Raw genomic sequence first — 5036 nt, 5'->3', positions numbered from 1 at the left:
CAGAGCTTTTCTGAATAATTTTCCAACCCTTGGTACATTTCCCTCTCTCCTATATATAGAATTCTTTTACAAGGCTGAGATTCCTCCTCCAACATGAGGGGAACTCGAATTCTACTTCCTATGACACCTATTCAAACTTTAACTACCTATTAAATGTAACAAACTGCTAACTGGACTTTTTAGAAACCTAAGGCAATCAGGAGTCTAACTCCATATCATGCTAATAATAGCATTAATTACAATCAATTCTCGTTCTTTGACAAGTGGTCTCTCTTAATTTAGCTGTGGTGGATGTTTGTGGCTGCCTGTTGGTCCTTAATGTCACATCTCTCAGTTGCTCCTGAAAAGTAGGAAACTCCCCCTGTTTATCTGCTTTTGGTTTTCCTCAAAGATATTCGAAACCAATGAACCATGTCCTTCTTCTTTGATTATACAAAAATGTATTAGAGTGTCATGTCCTTTATGTGCTGTCGACCTTTCCCATGTGTGAAGACAAGACCTCCTCCAAGCTGTCTGACATATCATGAACTGTAGTAACTATGATCACTTTATAACAAAAAGTTTAGAGTTCAAATATATGTTTCCTCCACCTGTTTTTGCCCTTGTTGATTGCTTGCACATTGTAAATGATCTTTTTCTGAGACTTCCTTTCAAAAAATTTCCCCTCGGTCCCTCAAAATTTGTCAACTGAGTTTTAATTATGCAGCTACAGCAGTTTCGTAGCGCGCTACGAAACTGCTGTGCATTAGGCATCATCTTCAGCAGTTTTTAAATTCAAAAGTCCTTCAAGCTTTTAGCATTCAGCATCAGTTATACAGCATGACTTTATGTTGAGATATGTCAAAGCAACAAGACTTCGAGAAATTTGTAGTTGGTGGCAGAAAACGGGGTGATGTGAAGATTGGCTTCTTGGCATCATAAAAACAGAACTTTGGAACCTGAGCTCCAAGAGCCAAATTTGCGCCAAAAAATGATTTGATTGTTCCTATGTCCTCCCAGTAATCATTAAAAAGATATGCCTGTACATTGCATTCTTTTGTTGATGTAGGAATAATTTCTGATCCAAAATCATTGGCAGTTGGGTATCTAAACCTGAGAAGCTTGAGAAGAATGTCTATCTTGAAGACATACACACCCATTGATGCAATGTATGGTTTTTTGTCAGCCTCATTGGGTGACAAATCAAGCACTGTTGTGTCCACTTTCATAGCTTTTAGATCAGCCCCCTTTGGCTTCTCACTAAAATAAAGCACGTGACCTCTATCATCAATTTTCATGAGACCAAAATCAGAAGCACGGTTGTCATCCATCGAGACACATGAAATTGTGATATCAACCTCCTTATCAATGTGTTTCTGTACAAAGTCCATATAGTTCATACGGTAGAGATGGTCACCTGACAAAATAATAACATGTTCTATATGCCTATTCCTCGGATCCCCAAAGAAAACGACATAAATTGCCTCATGGCATCTGCTGTGCCCTGAACCACTATACATATAGCCAAGAAGAAGAAATGCCCCCTTAGGTTTCTCACTAAAATAAAGCACGCGACCTATAGAGGAACATGGGCCTGCCAAAGGCCTTCATTTCAAGAATATCTTAAACCAAAGTCCAATGTTTAGAAAGCTTTCGAAATCAGATTACGGCCTGTCAATGTTGTGTACATCATTTGGGAAAACGATGACTTTTACTTCCACCCCCTTCTCCCGCAGAGCTCGAGCATACTGCAATCCATTTGATACAGGAACCCTGAGGTCTTGCACACCCAAAAGTAAGAGAACGGGTACTTTTACCTTTGAAATATGTCTAATTGGTGAACACTGATAAAACATGGTGGTATCTTCTATTGAAGGTGCTTTAGTGTAAACATTTTTCCCATTCTTTCTATATGCCTCCACATAACACCAATCAGGAATATCTGTTGTGCCAACCATTAATGAGAGATTACACACAGGATTCCGGACAGCTGCAGCAACAAACCTATCTGGTGCCTGGCCAATTAAATGGGTTGCAAGAAACCCTCCGTGGGAGGGCAAGTCCCTTATGAATTACTAGATCAACAACATTTATGACATCAGCCACATCCTGTCGCCCAACATTACCAGGTAGAGATTGCAAAGCCTCCTCTCCAAAGCCCAAAGAACCTCTGTAGTTTACATAAAGTAGGTTGTAGCCCATTGATGACAAAAAGGCTTGAGTTCTTGAAAAGCCTGTCAATGAAGTAGAATGTGGCCCACCATGGAGGATAACAATGAGTGGATTACAAGCATCCTCCCGAAAAGCATTTTCCTTACTTTTTGATTCACTTGAGAATCTAGATGACACAAATATCACCTCAAAAGGCTGTTTGGCACCTTATGTTAACAAAAATTCTTGATCTTTAACTGGAATCTTCAAAATATTAAATTCAATTGAGGATAGCGAAGCTTTCACTTTCTCTGAATTGTCCATGAAGGGAATTGACATATCTAACCACCTCCACCTTGTTTTTTTTATCATTATCTGTGTCAATTCTTGACAGATGGCCATATTTCAGTTTCGGAGGATTGGCTGGGCTGATAGACACTGCAAGGACAATGTTATCATGCACTGTAAGAACACTCCAAGAAGAATTTGAATTTTCAGGGCTAATTCTTGAACTTTTCCACTGACTACATGTGGGAAGAACAATGGAATTTTGAATAAGACCAACACGAACAATGCGTGGAGCTCGAATCATCTCTGGCTCAGCATTGAAACAATATGCCTACAACATTTGTAACCACGATGCCTCCTCCTGCATCAAGTAGCATCTTCATCATAGAATAGGGACCTAATGTGGTTCGAATAATATCTGCAATAGCCTTTGATGCTTGAATATTTGCATGGCACACCCTATTTCTAGTCTCTTGCTTTAAAACTTCATAAAACGAGAACAGGAGCATACATGGCTGCAAGTGAAGGCGGCTAGCAGTCCGTCGAGGGAACAAACGCTAGACTGGACAAAAACCACCGAATCACAGCTGAATTCGACAGGGAAAGTGTATAAGCTGACAACTGTTGATGTAAACATACGAATTTTGATAAATTTGACAGCTGGGTGAGATTTGCTATGGATCAGCACGAATCCCCGATTTCGTAGCGCAGTTAGTGAAAAATCAGTGTTTTGTGCTACGAAATCACCTAGATCGGGTTTCTACGCTATGAAATTTGAAATGAGTTTCAACATATGATATTCATGTGAGATATGAGACCAATGATAAACTAAAATAGAGAATTTACCCCATTTGACATACTAACAAGACTCTAAAACAAGATGAAAAGACTAGACCCAAAACTGACACCAACCCTTTGAAAAATTTAAAAAATTGATGTTCAGAGTTTAAAATATTTTTTCTTGAGTGATAACACCCACCACTCATGACTATAATTTTGGAAGTGTTTCTTCTCCTAGCCTTCCACAACCCACAAGGCTTACACCACAACAATTGGAAGAAAAAAGAGAAAAAGGGCTTTGTTACAATTGTGATAGAAAATGCACTAAAGGTCATAAGTGTGCTGAGAAGAAATTATTTTACATAGAGTATGAAGCAGAGGAAGAAAAGGATCAAGAAACATCACAAGAAGAGGATATACGCCAGGACCCAAACCCCATAGAAAGAAGAAATGAATCCAACCATATCTTGTAAAGCATTGGCAAGAATCACCACCCAAACTCTCAAGATAAAAGGACATATCAAGAAGAAAAAGGTTCAAGAAGTGAAAGATCACATCGAGAAAGAAGAAATGAATCCAACCATATCTTGTAATGTATTGGCTAGAATTACTACTCTTCAAACTATCAAGATAGAAGGACATATCAAGAAGAGAAATGTTCAAGAAGTGAAAGATCACATCGAGCATCAAGAAATGAATCTGACCATATCTTGTAAAGCATTGGAAGAAATTACCACTCCTCAAACTCTCCAGATAGAAGGAAATATCAAGAAGAAAAAGGTTCAACCAGTGAAATATCACATCGATCAGCAACAACAAGTTCTCCAACTTTTAAAGGATAATGCCACTTTGGTGCAGAATCGAATGAAAAAACAGGTAGATCAACATCGCAATGAAAAATGTTTTGATGTAGGTGATTCGGTATTTTTACGGTTACATCTCAAGAAAGCTATTTATCAGAAGGAAATGTTGGCCATACTACATGCACTTAAGAAATGGCGACCTTACTTAATGGGAAGACACTTCAAGGTAAAAATGGATCGTGATAGTCTTAAAAACATTTTAGAAAAAATATTATCATTAGAAGAACATAAAAAATGGGTCACAAATATGTTGGGTTATGACTTTGACATCATCTACAGAAAAGGGAAGAATTTTTTTGTTGCAGATGCACTGTCAAGAAAGGATGAGGATGTGGAAGCATTGTTTTGTGCTATTTCTATTATCCAACCAAATTGGATAAACGAAGAAAGGGATGAATGGAAGAAGGACAAAGAAGTGTGGCCACTCATTCAAAAGTTGCAAAATATCCCAATTCAAACAATATTTCCTGAACTTGAAGAGTAAGGAAAAATCATATTGGAACCTAGAGAAGTCATAGAAACGAGAACTCGACAGCTACGAAATAAATCAATTTCAAAGTATCTCAATAAGTGGAAGAACTTGCCCGCTGAAGATTCCACATGGGAGGACAAAAATCTTATACAAAAGCATCAGGAACTACTCAAGCGTTGAGGACAACAATTTTTGAAGGAGAGGGGCATGTTAGGCCCCTATACTACTAGTGTAACCCCTTATTATTATTAGTACAACCCCCTTATTATATTGTTGTACCCATGTAGTCCCCATATTGTTATTATTGTGCCCCATAGAAGCCCACTATTGTTATTATTATGCCCTTACATTATTATTGTTATGTCGGCTCTGATTATATTATGACCCCTTAGACTCCTATATATAGAAAGGATGTCTTGTCATTTGTATCATCCAAGAATTGTTCATTTGTGTAATGTAAAGGAGGTTTCCCCCTCGAAGAGGCTGAATTCTAAGGCGTTGAT

The 5036-nt window shown here is 38.2% G+C and overlaps 2 pseudogenes; both read right to left on the bottom strand.

Annotated features, from left to right (window-relative positions):
- Positions 1-806: 806 nt before the first annotated feature.
- LOC149166120 (glucose-1-phosphate adenylyltransferase large subunit 2, chloroplastic/amyloplastic pseudogene) lies at positions 807-1499 on the bottom strand (annotated as a pseudogene).
- Positions 1500-1586: 87 nt separating this feature from the next.
- Positions 1587-2722, bottom strand: LOC149166119 (acylamino-acid-releasing enzyme 1 pseudogene; annotated as a pseudogene).
- Between the last annotated feature and the right edge of the window lie 2314 nt (positions 2723-5036).

Source organism: Pinus tabuliformis, chromosome 5_1, assembly GCF_031772625.1.
Source record: "Pinus tabuliformis cultivar Carrire ecotype Pingquan chromosome 5_1, CPIR1, whole genome shotgun sequence".
Taxonomy (NCBI): Eukaryota; Viridiplantae; Streptophyta; class Pinopsida; order Pinales; family Pinaceae; genus Pinus; species Pinus tabuliformis.
The sequence above is the reverse complement of the archived record's forward strand: the minus strand, read 5'-3'. Positions and strand labels throughout refer to the sequence as shown.